This window comes from Bos taurus, chromosome 9 (assembly GCF_002263795.3).
Source record: "Bos taurus isolate L1 Dominette 01449 registration number 42190680 breed Hereford chromosome 9, ARS-UCD2.0, whole genome shotgun sequence".
NCBI lineage: Eukaryota > Metazoa > Chordata > Mammalia > Artiodactyla > Bovidae > Bos > Bos taurus.
This window is the reverse complement of record NC_037336.1, coordinates 45309735-45325496: the sequence shown is the minus strand read 5'-3', so window position 1 is coordinate 45325496 and position 15762 is coordinate 45309735. Positions and strand designations below refer to the sequence as shown.

Sequence of the window (15762 nt, the reverse complement as noted above, 5' to 3'; positions counted from 1 at the left end):
TGACAGAGGACAAGATGGTTGGATGGCATCACCAACTCAAGGGACATGAGTTTGAGCAAGCTCCAGAATTCGGTGCAGGACAGGGAAGCCTGGCATGCTGCAGTCCATGAGATCGCAAAGAGTTGGACAGGACTGAGCAACTGAACAACTGAAAGGCTATACAAAAACCAGAGGTTCTTACAGGCAGGAGGGTGGGGCAAGACGCTATTAGCAAAAGAAAAGAAAGGACTGTTTCAAGCCAGGTCATCTTCTTTTGAGGGAAGAGTGGAGGTCTATAATGCAGATTATATCTTCTTCCTTTGGCGGGCAGGGATGAGCAATAAAGAGGGCCCAAGGGACAGATTACCTCCTTGATGCTGATCAGAATATTCCAGGTGGGCTGACTAAGGTTCTGTTCCTGGGGAAGGTTGAAACTACCACTAAAAGTGAAAGTGAAAAGTGAAGTGGCTCAGTCATGGCTGACTCTTAGTGACCCCATGAACCGTAGCCTACCACACTCCTCCATCCATGGGATTTTCCAGGCTTGAGTACTGGCTGCTGCTAAGTCACTTCAGTCGTGTCCAACTCTGTGCAACCCCATAGACGGCAGCCCACCAGGCTCCCCCGTCCCTGGGATTCTCCAGGCAAGAACACTGGAGTGGGTTGCCATGTCCTTCTCCAATGCATGAAAGTGAAAAGTGAAAGTGAAGTCGCTCAGTCGTGTCCAACCCTCAGCGACCCCATGGACTGCAGCCTTCCAGGCTCCTCCATCCATGGCATTTTCCAGGCAAGAGTACTGGAGTGGGGTGCAATTTCCTTCTCCAGAGGATCTTCCTGACTCAGGAATCGAACCCAGTTCTCCCACATTGTAGGCAGATACTTTACCATCTGAGCCACCAGGGAAGTCCTAACTGCCACTAAGTCAGGTGCTAAATCTAAGTTTGGTATGGGCTTTAACACAAGGAATGCCATTCAGGGCTTTTGGTTTTCTCTTTAACACCTATGAATGGAGCCCAGGGCTCCTCCTCTCCCTTTCAAACCACCTAACAGATATTTGCATCAAGTCCAAGTCTCAAATTCTCTTCCCTACAGAGGCCAGGGAGGTCATGCACATGAGAGAAATGAGCTGAGTGGAAAGGATAAGCACAGGGACAGGACTGTGTGGTGAACCAAGAAAGCAGTTATTTCTAAGGTAGATGACCAATTATTGCCAACAGGAAGCAAACAGTGTCAGATCTCCCAGTTTTTTCAAGAGAAATAAAAAATTGTGTTTTATATGAAACTTTCCAATTTATAAACATTGAAAACTATTTTTGTAACATTGGAATGCTTTGAAGGTCATTCAAAGTACATTTGTGAGCCACATGTGCCACCAGTTTATTACCTCTGTCTATACTCACTACTTCCATGCTTTCAGGCTTTTACTCCTTACTTGTTTCACACACTGTCTTCCAAACACCATACACCGAAACTCAATGCAACCCTCTGACTTCTTCTAGCTCCTCACCATGCCTAAATCACCATGGCATCTGACAGTGACAGATGCTGATGACCAACTCACACTTCTGAAGGCCCCTCTATTGGTGACCTTGCCTTGGTGTCTCCCTGGTTCCACTTCCCTCTTTGACTTCTTCTTCCCCAGTCCCCCAACCTCCTCCACACCTCCCACATCTTTCTATACTGGCTTGTAGTACCGCATGGGCAGGTTCATACAGAAAGAATGCCTGTACCACCAACTCCACAAGGGCAGTTCAAGAGGACAATATTGTTCGAGCAGCAACAATGCTTTTCACTCAGAGGGGATATTTGATGTGTTTCTGATCCTTGAATAAACATTAAAATCCTCAGAGCAGGGGAATGCATCTGGTCTGTATAGTACCCTGGCCTAAGGATTTTTTAAAGTTCCCCAAGTGATGCTTATGCACAGCCAAGTTGAACACCACTCGTATACATGTCTAAGTAAGTAGGTAATGACTCAAAATTGGTGGGTCTCACCTTGTGCATAATGCTGCTTTCAGGGTCCGCCAGATATTGCAGCTCCACATAGTCATTCAACCAAGATTTCTGAGTGCCAAGATTTCTGCACCACAGACCTAAAGGAAGGCAACAGAAGGTGGAGCCAGCACGGGTGCTGAGCATCCTCTCTTAAATTAGATCATGTATGATCTGAATCAAACTCTTCTGTGAAAGCAAATTGTTTCATTGGAATACAGTTTGTAGAACCTTCTCTTATACCAAGTTTTTTCCCTTTGGCTTATAAATGAAACCTTCGAAATTTATTCTCTGCCTCTCTAATTCTGAATGCTCTTTTAACTTTTGCCTTTCTGCTGTCAGTGAATTTAAGGTCCTTTCTTGCTCGCAAAAGAATTCAGGGATGAAATGATAGCTAAGAAATGTATTTATTTAGACAGAAACATACTCCATAGGGTGTAGGCCATCTCAAAAGATGAAAGAGAGCACACAATTGAAATGAGAGGGCCTTGAAACATGGCATGATTAGTTTTTATGGGCTGGGTAATTTCACAGCCCAGTGAGTAGGAAGACTATTTCAATTATTTTGGGGAAGAGGGTGGGGATTTCCAGGAATTGGGCCACTGCCCACTTTTTAACCTTTTATGGTTGGCCTCAGAATGGTCATGATGCTGGTGGGTGTGTAATTTAGCATGCTAATGTATTACAATGAGTGTATAATGAGGCTCAAGCTCTACTGGAAATCAAATCTTCCACCATCTTGGACCTAGTTATTGGTTCTAACCAGTTTTTGTCATGTCCTATGGCCATGTCAGTCTTTTAAAGGTTGTGCCCTGCTCTATCACCTCCTGTTTCATTTCCAGCCTCCTGGTAGACACTGTCACGTCTCTTCTCCCCATTATCCACATCTTCTCCTCCTCCTCTTCCCTCCCACCTGAGTGTGAAGCCTTGACATAATCCTGGTCTCCTATCTCTAGCTTCTCCTTTCTAATATTCATTCTTCTAACTCCTCTAATATTGATTCTTCTCTCACACTGTCTCTGCCATCTCCCTTCCCACGACACCTTCCAACTTAAGACATGGCTACTTCATTCCTCACCTATGGCAATGGTCCTCAGTGCTCTCCCTGCTCTCAGCCTCTTCCTTAACCAATCCATTGTGCTCTGCAACTGTTTTTACTGCTTCTTATGAGCCCTTGTTGCACCCTGCAGGAATAAACTAAGACAGGCCTACAGCCTAGATCTGCTTGCTGTGTCAATTCCACCACCCAGTCTCTTGAGTAAAGACTCAGAGATGGGCTTAGCTTCTTCTGGAACAGTTTCTTGCACCTAGTAAGTAAGCAGACCCAAGCCAGTGTCTACAACACAGTCAGACAGGTGGCTGCTGCTGCTAAGTCACTTCAGTCGTGTCCGACTCTGTGCGACCCCATAGACAGCAGCCCACCAGGCTCCCCCATCCCTGGGATTCTCCAGGCAGGAACACTGGAGTGGGCCACCATTGCCTTCTCCAATACATGAAAGTGAAAAGTGAAAGTGAAGTCGCTCAGTTGTGTCCGACTCTGTGCGACCCAATAGATGGCAGCCCACCAGGCTCCTTTGTCCATGGGATTTTCCAGGCAAGAGTACTGGAGTGGGGTGCCATTGACAGGTGGCAGGAGGCTATAAAACCCACCAAGAATGTAAAGGTGAACCTCTCACTCCTGGCCAACTCGCCACCAACAGAAATAGAGTCAGCAGCAGTAGTGCCCTCTATAGAAATTTGGGAGACCTATGCTTCCACGTGGGACCATGCCAAATAGCCTTCTGCCTTATGTAGTTATTCCAAGTGAGGATGTTTCTGGGGATCCTTTGCCATTGAAGAATTTTTCACCCTCTTATTGTGTCTATTGGTATCTTTCTATATTCCATATCATGCTTCCAAAGTAACAGCCCCACAGACTTCCAATATTCAACAAGTAAGATCCACTCTCCTTGGGGCTGGCATGCCATGCCTTTTCCAGTCTATCATCACCAGTCCTGACCTTGGTTCCCACTACACCTGGGCTCTGGTCCTACTGGGACTCTGGCAACATTCATTAAGGCCAAGATATATGTGAATCATGAGATACTCCATCCGAAAACCTATGACCTTCCATATTTTCCATTAAACTATGAAAACACAATGTATCTGAAACTAATAATCTAGCATAATGTGCAATGTTGGAAATTATAATGAAAATTAATCTTGTTGATTTTAGTAAGTTCTATGTCTCATGTTAACATTATAATTTTACATAACACTGATAGCACTTGAAAAGGTCCTTTGCTTACATTATCTCTTTAATCCCCACAACAATCCTATGAATATTTACAGATAAGAAAGTGGAGACACAGAGATATTACTTTCATTTTGCCAAGGTCACACAGTTTCTGGGAGGTACAGACGGTTTCCAATCGCACATATGCTGATTTTAAAATTCCATTAACATTCTACCACCCAGTCTTGCTTTATTCATCAATGTAAATCTCCACAATGTTCACCTAAACTGACTAACAATGAAAATTAATAAAACAAGCTACTCATCTTTGCAAATTTCAATGCAAAAACTATGCTTTCTTGACACTGTTCTGATTCTTTTAGTGCTGTAATAAGAGCTATATGCCTCTCTGCAGATCAGTGCCACTAGAAACCTCATACACTCAACCAAGACTGTCCACAGATGGAGAAATGAAAGCTTGTAAAAGGCACTAGAAATGAACGAAAATGATAGTAATGAAAAGGTAGGAAGACAAACAGCATTTCAGCAATTACACTGTTCTGCACAGAAAGTTGCCCAGCATCAAATATTGGCCTCTTTATGTTGTTAGGCAAACATCTAATTGCACCATTTACCTTCAACAGTGCTGACGAGAGACCAAATGAACCAAACGCTATTTCTTTGTCATCTGCCATGGATTCTAATGTTAGAAGGAAGGAATGGAGAGTATATGAAACTGCAAGAATCTACTCTGTTCTGATACAGGTGAAGATAAACATCCATCCCTGGAAAAACCCTTGGCATCTATATGGAATGTGGATTTGGGAAAAGCAGAAGTGAGTGAAGGAGCATAAGATGTAACTCTCAGGGCCTGACTCATGGCACATACAGGAGGGCTCAAATGGATCCATTTAAAAATATTAAATACGAATATTTTTCACAGAAAAAAATATTTACTCACTTTTAAAAAGAAATGCTTCCCATATCTTTGACTCAGCTATCTTACTTCTAGGAATTTACATGAGAAGAAAAACACACAGACGCACATATCCATATGTGACAGAAGTGTCAATACACACAAACACACTAACAAACCCCTATATGTGATAAAAGTCTTGGTTGAGATTGAGAAGGGTATCAGAGGAAGACAAGGAAGGGTTGGAAAAGATTTAATTTTTACTATATTTTTTTGTACCTTTGGACTTTTCTCCAATGAACACCTATAATCCATATAAGAAATTAACTAATTTAACAAAAATGTTTAACCCATGCTTCAAATACACATATCCTGTAACCCAGAAATATCTCCTTTAAAAATATTTACTGGTTAAGAATTTGCCTGCAATGCAGGTGACCTTGGTTTGATCCCTGTGTTGGGAAGATCCCCTTGAGAAGGGAATGGCTACACACTCCAATATGCTTGCCTGGAGAATTCCATGGACAGAGGAGGCTCTTCTGTCCATGGAGTCACAAAGAGTCAGACACGACTGAGTGAGTAAACTTTCACTTTCAAGCCCCAAGAAGTTTATACAAGGATATTTGGCACAGTAACATTTGTAATACAAAAGATTAGATGGAATCTAACTTCTTCCCATCAATAGGGAAACACTTCCACTCAATGTAAAACTCTGTAGCCATGAAAAAGAATAATATATCCACATGCAAAACACATCATTTTTAAAGCAAAGTAAAGAACAACATGTATAACTTACTACCATTATTGTAAAAATAGGGAATATATATAAACATTCCTGTATAAATTTCCTAGAAGGAGACTAAAGAAGCAGTCTAAGTAAAACTGGTTAACAGTTGAGAGGGTTTCTGAGAGGTTCATGATTTTCAGTATATACCCCTTTTCATTCCCCTCTTTTTTTTTTTTTTTTGCTTTTAATTTTTTAGTATCAGTATGCATTAATTTTTCAATTAAAAAAAGATCTTTCAAAAATCAGTGCCTTTCCACAATGACACAAAGAAAACCCACAGCAGCCACCTTTATCTATGAACTTTGTTCTTTAATTATGAATCTGAGCAGAAAATCAAGCATTAATGGTATCCAAGGAACAGCAAGAATCCAAGAGAAAAGGACCAAGACAAACGAAGAAAACAACTGACCTGATACAAAAGAAAGCCACTTAGTATTCCCAGAGATATTTAAGATGATATTATAAACACTTCCTTCCCCCCAAAAAAGCAAATAGAAAACAAATTGTTCTTGGAAACTAAAAATATGATTGACAAATATAAAAGGGTCATACACATTATACAATTAAAAGAAAAAGAGAAAATATGAAAGAAAAGTTGATGCATAGAGGATAAATCCTCAAGAACACATATGTATCTCATAAAAAGTAAGAAAAAAGAAATAGAAGATGATGATATAAAATTAAAACTTACTGAAGAAAATTTCCCAGAGCTGAAGAACAAGCATGAGTATTCATATGAGAGTGCCAGTGACAGCCAAGCAGAAGACTTGAACAAATCCCAGTGAATTTCAACAGCCCCAAGGATAAAGTTGTTGCTATTGTTCAGTCACTAAGTTGTGTCTGACTCATTGCAACCCCATTAACTACAGCATGCCAGGTTTCCCTGTCCTTCACTATCTCCCTGAGTTTTCTCAAACTCATGTCCATTGAGTCAGTGATGCCATCCAACCATCTCATCCTAAGTTGCCCCCTTCTCCTTTTGCCCTCAGTCTTTCCTAGTATCAGGGTGTTTTCCAGTGAGTTGGCTCTTTGCATCAGGTGGCCAAAGTACTGTTGAAGCTTCAGCTTCAACATCAGTCCTTCCAATGAATATTCAGGGTTGATTTCCTTTAAGATTGACTAGTTTGATCTCCTTGCAGTCCAAGGGACTCTCAAGAGTCTTCTCCAGCACCATAGTTTGAAGCATCAATTCTTCAGCACTGAGCCTTCTTTATGGTCCAACTCTCACAACCATACATGACTACTGGAAAAACCATAGCTTTGATTATTCGGACTTTTGTCAGCAAAGTGATGTCTCTGCTTTTTAATATGCTGTCTAGGTTTCTCATAGCTATTCTTTCAAAAAGCAAGCATCTTTTAATTTTGTGGCTACAGTCACCACCCACATTGATTTTGGAGACCAAGAAAATTAAATCTGACACTATCTCCACATTTTTCCCATCTATTTGTCACAAAGTGATAGAACCAGATGCCATAATCTTCATTTTTTGAATGCTGGGTTCTAAGCCAGCTTTTTCATTCATTTCTTTCACCTTCATCAAGAAGCTCTTTAGTTCCTCTTCACTTTCTGCCATTAAAGTGGTATCATCTGCATATCTGAAGTTGTGGATATCTCTCCAGGCAATCTTGATTCCAGTTAGTGATTCATTCAGTCTGGAATTTCACATGATGTACTTCTGCAGAGAAGTTAATTAAATAAGCAAGGGTGACGAGGGTGACAATATATAGCCATGATGTACTCCTTTCCCAGTTTGGAACCAGTCCGTTGTTCCATGTTTAGTTCTAACTTTTGCTTATTGTCCTGCATACAGGTTTCTCAGGAGGCAGGTACTATATCTGGTATTCCCATCTCATTAAGAATATTCCACAGTTTGTTGTAATCCACACAGTCAAAGGTTTTAGCATAGTCAATGAAGCAGATTTTTTTTGGAATTCCCTTGCTTCTTCTATGATCCAGCATATGTTGGCAATTTGATCTCTGGTTTCTCTGCCTTTGCTAAATCCAGCTTGTACATCTGGAAGTTCTTAGTTCATGTACTGCTAAAGCTAGCATGAAGGATTTTGATAATCTTGCTGGAATGTAAAATGAGTACAATCGTACGGTAATTTGAACATTCTTTGGCACTACTTTTCTTTGGGATTGGAATGAAAATTGACCTTTTCCAATCTTGTGGCCACTGCTGAGTTTTCCAGATTTGCTGGCATAATGAGTACAGCACTTTACCAGCATCATCTTTTAGGATTTGAAATAGCCAGCTGGGAATTCCATCATCTCCACTAGCTTTGTTTGTAGTAATGCTTCCTAAGGCCCAACTGACTTCACACTCCAAGGTTTCTGGCTCTAAGTGAGTGCACACCATAGTGGTTATTTGGGTCATTAAGAGCTTTATTGTACAGTTCTTCTGTGTATTTCTTGCACCTTTTATTAATCTTTTCTGCTTCTGTTTTTTGTCCTTGCCATTTTTGTCCTTTATTGTGCCTATCTTTGCATAAAATGTTCCTTGGTATGTCTAGTTTTCTCAAAGAGATCTCTAGTCTTTCCCATTTTATTGTTTTCCTCTATTTCTGTCCATTGTTCACTTAAGAAAGCTTTCTTATCTCTCTTTGCTATGCTCTGGAACTCTGCATTCAGTTGGATATATCTTTCCTTTTCTCCTTTGCCTTTCACTTCTCTTCTTTTCTCAGCTATTTGTAAGGCCTGCTCAGACAACCACTTTGCCTTTTTGAATTTCTTTTTCTTGGGGATGGTTTTGGTCACCGCTTCCTGTACAATGTTACAAACCTCCATCCATAGTTCTTCAGGGACTCTGTCTACTAGATCTAATCCCTTGAATCTATTCGTCACCTCCACTGTATAATCATAAGGGATTTGATTTAGGTCATACCTGAATGGCCTAGTGGTTTTCCCTACTTTCTTCAATTTGACCCTGAATTTTGCAATAAGAAGCTGATGATCTGAAGACCTTCCTGAGGATGAAACAAACCACATGAAACAAAGACAGATTTCATGCATTGGAATAAGAAACATAATGCCACTAGATTTAACATCAGTCACACTAAGTGCTAGAAGAGAGGCAAACAATGGCCTCAAATTCAGAGGAAATAGTACTGAATCCAAAATTCAATACCTAAGAATCCTATCAACATGAGGGTAAGACAGATATAGTTTAAGAAGTAAAAGCCTGAGAAAATGTATTTCCCTTGTACATTAATATGGTTAACCTGTATTCAAGAAAAACTGTGGTTAAACAGCTGACAATCTTAGGCTAGGCTGTCTTATATAAAAGATAAAGTGTCAGGAGAAACAAATATGAAAAAGAATGAGGTCCAGATAAACAGTGGCATGATCTTGAAAAATGACAGAGTGTTAAAACAAAAAGTCCATCTGAGCTTTGTGCTTATAACATTCTTTTATGAGCAACCCTAATTTTGTGACATTAAAATTATACCTTCTCCATAAGTCCGATAATACTATTTGGTTTGGCAAAGAAATTATTTATATATTATAAAAACTCTATTGGGACTTCCCTGGTGGTCCAGTGGTTAAGACTCTGTGCTTCCACTGCAGGGGACCTGGGTTCAATCCTTGGTTAGGGAACTAAGATCCCATGTGCCATATGGCCAAAAAATAAATAAATAAATAAACCAAATGTGCCTATTTTTAAAAAAGAATATTTTAAAAAATAAAACAAAAACTTGCTATTGATTTTCTATTTTCAGAATCAACCTACAGACCAACATGTATATCCAAACACAATACAAATACGATATATCTTGACAATGTACAAGTAATATATGTGATGTAGTTGCAAGTTGGTCATATGGGAAGAGGAATTGGAAAGGATAGGAATGCTAATTTGATCATGTCAATCACAGGGAGCAAGACTGTCTAAATCATATCAAGAAATAGGGGTTAGGTATATAAGTTAAAGTTACAAAAGTAGTCAATAGAAAAACTAAAATATGATTAACTCAAATGAAGCTAGTGTGGTGAAGGTAGAAATAAAATATGCAAGCAGCCTTAATTCAGCAATATTTATGGCATAGGGTCGATTGACACTATTTAAAGTTGATAAATCATCTTAATGAGTATTCTGGAGACATTTTACATAAAAATTAATTTTTTAATATTTTTCAGTGGCTTCCTCTGGGAAGTAAGGTTAGGCTGTAGGACAATAAAGTCTTTTCATTTTTGTTTTATTCATATTTATGCTGTTTGAATTTTCACTTCAATGTTCTTAGCTTTTTCATAATTTTTTATAATGTACTTCTTGTATAATTGAGCTGCCTCATAAACTCTAATCAAGACATGTATATAAGTATTATTATGACAAATTATAATAATAATCATGAGTAAAAATATATTTTACTGAGATCTTTTTATGTACTGTAGGTTATGTGAGCACTCCCACTGATTCATCACAACAGTCCTATTATAAACACTGTTATCTCCTGCACAAGGAAACTAGTCTTAGAGATTAAGTAATTTCCCATAGTAACACATCAAATAAAAACCAAGGGTAGCTATGGCTTAGATTCAGGACTGTCTGACCTCAAAGTTCATGCTTATAACCATTAAATCCTGCTGCCTGCACTTATCCTATGATTTTGAACTTGCAACTTACAGACTCCATTGTCTCTATCAACTGTATCAGTTCTGACAGTTCTTTACTTGAATTCCAGGGTACTTTGAAGACAAATTTCAAGACCAACACTTTATATACCAGTTGCAGTAAAGGCTAGAAGGTAGAAAAGAAAGGGCCACAAATTCTAAGAGCAGATAATTTTGACTAAAATTCAGCACCGAAGTATCCCGTCAAATGTAAGAGTGAGATAGAGATATTTTCAGATATAAACAGGACTGAGAACATTCATTTCTTTTGTATCTTTTCACAAAAAAAAAAAAAATCACCTGAAGATTTATGCTAGAGAGGGGGACTATACATTTGCAAAATTAGACTACTTGAGTTTAATTGTTTTTTTTTTAATCTCTCATTCCACTTCCTACAGGATTTACAATTAGGAAAACAAATAAAAAGTCACCACTCATTACTTCATGTGACAAGTTAGTTAGTTTCTACTTTTGACAAACGGGAACAGATTCTGGTTATCCTGTCATTCAACAGGTGTTTAGAATCACATTTCTTGGTGCTGGGGATATGACAGTGAACTATAGACCCAGTTTTGAGTTGCTCATCATAAAACAAATTGTGGTTGGAGGGGTGCTTGAAACTCCATCATCTCAACCAGCATCCCCATGCTTACTCTCACTAACATTCTTCTCATTTTTCACAATGATTTTAGTACTGGGCAAATAAAACTTCAAGTCCTCCATACATTCCTCCCCTTCAGAGAGATTGCAGCCCCAAGGCCATCCTACATGAAAATTCAGAAACCATTATGAGAGCTTAGAGTCTTGTGGGGACAGACAAGTAATTAACCACAATTATATTCACATACATTCACATACATGGGTGATGAAGTAAAGGGTTCTGAGCTTTTTTATTATTATTTATATGATTTTATTGTTACAGTAAGTGGAAGAATGAGAAGTTATGCACCAAGCCATGCAACATAGTTTCAAAGTAAAGGATTAGAATAATCAGTCACATTTCTTATCTACCATATACTTTGATAAGCTATAAACTATATTTTTACATTTCAAACGTGTTTAAAATTTCCACATTTCTTGTATAGGCATAGACACAAAAATCTCTTTGGGAACTACATGCTTCTATTTGCCAACTTCAAACAAGCCTCAGGATAGATCATATTATTAAGATAACACAAAATGCATCCTTTTTTCAGAATCCTTCCCATAAATTCCACAGCCAGATATTCTGCAGAAGTCTCTTCATCTTAAAATAGAAATTCTATTCTATAGATAGCTGAAAAAGATTTGAGATGAAGAAGGTTAACTGCTCTTTTGTGGGTCACAGCACTGATGCACTTCAGCCCTCAGAGCACAGCTGAACTTTTACTCATTGACTAAGATAGTTACCACTTCTTTCCCTCAATGTCTTTCTGACACATTGGTTTATTAACACATTGGCCCGTATATGGTAAATTCATTTGATAGCTCCTCCCAATCCCTTCAGGCTTCCCTGATAGCTCAGTTGGTAAAGAATCCCAAACCCTTCATACTAAATATTGAAGCTTGATTAGAGATGGAAAATGATGCTACTTATAGTAGAAGAAACCAAAATCCAGTCCTCTCTCTCCCTTTTGCTAAGTAGATGCCTGCATTGTTTGGGTATGTCCTCCCCTCTGTACACTGTGATGCTCAGGAAAGGAAGGAAGACCTACTCCACACTGCCTGGTCTCCTGTTCTTATCGTCAAGGATTAGTTTGGATATGCACATGAGGTATAATTCTGGATACTGTGATGTGTGGGACATTTTGGAAAGGCTCTCCTTATTAATGAAAAAGATAGTTGGGGATAACCACCCCCTGTACCCAATGTCACTGTGTTGGTAATGATTCCTGGAGCTATGGCAGCCATCTTGCAACCATGTGGGGAACTAAGTCAACAGGTCCAAGAGGGCAGAACAGAAAGACGCAGGGAACTTATATTCCTGCTCTTGTTGAGTAGTTGAATCAACAAATATGGAGCTGTTCACATTTGGACTTACTGCTATGTGAGATAATAAATATTCCTTATTGGGTAAACCATTTTGAGTCAGGATTTTCTGTTTCTCAGCAGATAAACACATCCACACATGTCCACATAGATGTGTTCTGTTATCCATTTCTTCCTCCACCCACCTGCCATCCTTAACATAATTCAATTGGTATCAACATTTTTACACAGGTAGATTTTAGCTTTCTTCAGTGATAAATTTAAATTTATCCTCATGTTTTATACTTTACTTTGGCAATCTAGTTTAAGAAACTTAATCTTATCAATGATATCTGGTTACGACACTCTTGGGGTACTAATAATATTCCTAAGGTCATAGGAATAGCACTAGGCCTTTTGATAGCCTAACATGGCCATTTGGACCAAGGACTCTTTTCCCAATTAAAAAGGACAGAAAATAAAAACTTGAGTTATATGCGGAAGTATTCTAATTCTTACCCCAATTTATTTCTTTTTGGATAGACTTTCGTTATAGCACTCTAAGCCTGACTCTTTGGCTTTCACAGTTTAATTTATTAGCTTTGAGTTAATACTATTCCCTTAATCTCACTAATCCTCTAAGAAAGATGAACATAATGGTGAACTTCATATAAGAAACACTCTATTAAATTTGAAATTATTAAAGTGTACACATAAAAATAAAATATGAATCTACATTGAATTTATATCACTGCCTGCCCAAATTCCTGAATTTTAAGCCATCTTTTCACCAATACCACTTCCAAATGTCTCTCTACGTGAGCTTATCAAGACAAGTATCAAAATTCATAAAATCAACCAAAGCAATTGAAAGGCCCATGCTAATAAAACATAACACAAGTCAAGTTAATTACAATTAGATTTTAAATATTTTGCTTGAGGATGCTAAGCTTATTTCATCTAGAATATAGTTTTAAAATGAAATGCTTATATGTAAAAGACTTACAGTGTTATACAGCTTCAAGGCATGAGGGAGGAAGCCCTATCTGGCACTATTTAAACATTACATATTCATCTCCAAAATAACAAAAATAAGCAGTTTGACTGTAAAATTATTCTCAAGACTTTTAACCTTAAAAAAAAATGTAACGGCTGTAATCTCTTAAGCACTTCTGGACAATAACAATTTTTTAAAATCGTAACCTGGGGAAAGCTAAAATACCAACATTCATTTTTTGGATTTTGCAGCCAACTTTATCACACAAAGTGCTTTACTATTTTTTTTTTTCCATTTCTGTGTTCTATTCTAAGAGGAATTCTCTAGAACAAAGCCTTAAGTTTATATCAAAGACAAATTATTCAGTACCCAGCCTACCATATCTTTAGTGTTTCTCTAGCGCCTTATAAAGAAAAATACTGGAGACGCTGCTGCTGCTAAGCCACTTCAGTCATGTCTGCCTCTGTGCGACCCCATAGATGGCAGCCCACCAGGCTCCTCGGTCCCTGGGATTCTCCAAGCAAGAATACTGGAATGGGTTGCCATTTCCTTCTCCAACTGGAGATGAGGTTAGAATTTTTAAAAGTAAATATGAGGATGTGGTAAAGATTATCTTCTCCAGTCTGTAAAGTGGGTATGGGAGTTTTAAAGTCCAAGAATAGTGGACAGTCTCATCCAAAACAGAGTCTGAAGATATTCCTTAAGTAAAAAAAAAAAAAAAAGAAATTCCTTAAGGAAAGTTTGAAGGAATTTTGAGAACTGTACTTCAACTAGGCAAGATATAAACATCTAGAGGATCTGAGTGGAGAATATGTACCGTTCTTATTTTTGGTAATTTTTTGAAAAGTCTAAAATTATTATAAAATGAAAAGTTTTTAAATGTTTTAAAATCATTACTATTTTGGCATGAAGAATTAATTCAGCTGTCTAAAATGTTTTATTTTCTGACCAGAGTCATAATAGTAAAGAATATTACTGTGCCAGAAAAAGTTTCAACATGTGGTCTACAACCTCAATTCCTATCTTGGTTCTCAGTGGTATTTAAAGATATCAATCTCCATTGGTAGATTTTCACACAGATGAGTTCAACATAGAAGAAATAATTTAAAAGTTCCATGTAATATATGTTAATTATTTTTCAATAAAACTGGGGAAAAAAAGCTCCATGGACATTTGCCTGGTTTAGTTGGTATTTAAAATCTGACTTAAATACACTGCTTTTTGATTTGGTGGCTTATCAGTTCCTGTTATATTATTTCATAACATTCCTATTTTTATTGGTACTTAAAAATAAAACATAGGGATTTTCCTGGTGGTCCAGTGGTTAAGAATCTATGCTTCTAATGCAGAGGACAAAAGTTCGACCTGTAGTCAGAGAACTAAGATCCCATATACTGGGCAGTGCAGCAAAATAAATCGATAAAAGACAAAACTGTTGACCTAAAATGGCTACAATCATGGACTCAGACACTCTCGGAGCTCCACAACAATATTACAGATCATCCTGTACTGAACAGGGATATAAAGGAACTTACCCAAAGCCACAGAGTACGACCTAATACATCACATCCTAAAACAGAACACATCAGGCAATTGCAGCATAGGAACCTAGACTGACTAATATATAAGACATTCTTGTAACAACTAGAGAAATTTAAATATGGAATGACTACTAAATAATGTTTATGATTACTGTTAACTTCCTTAAGTATAATAAACTATTTCCATTGTCTTTACTGTTAGATGATACATGTTGAAATATTTATAAAATTTTGGAACTTTTACTAATTTTCAAAAAGTACAGCATATGTGTTTGCATGTGTTAATATGTGTGTATGTGTTACAACACTGAGGGTGAGAAAAAGAAATTATAGAAAAATGTTAACAATTATTTTTATTTACGTGGAGAGCACATAGGAATTCAAACTTTCTGTATGTTTAAGAATATACAGTAGTCAGGAATTCCCTGGTGGTCCAGTAGTTAGGGTTCTGCAATTTTACTACCGAGGGCACAGGTTTGAACCCTGCTAAAGGAACTAATAATAAGATCCTGCAAGCCACATGGAGTAGCCAAAAAAAAAAAAAAAAACAATGCACAGTAGCACTGTGCTTCACCGAAAGCCATAATAGCTCCCACAAAAAATGTACTAAGGACTTTGTCTAGAGCCTTAGTGATTCTTTTTAAGCAGACAGTTCTTAATAAAGTTGATTTATCTGTTTTTCTTTAGTACAATAGAGTAGAAGTAAAAGTTAAAAGAGAGAAATGGATATTAGAGACAGTCATGGTCCACTTGACAAACATTTATAAAGTGTCTCT

General features: G+C 37.9%; 1 long non-coding RNA gene across 1 annotated transcript in view; it reads right to left on the bottom strand.

The window, feature by feature from the left end:
* Positions 1–15762, bottom strand: part of LOC132346109 (uncharacterized) — a 47130-nt gene that overhangs the window by 14408 nt on the left and 16960 nt on the right. The window lies entirely within an intron of this gene.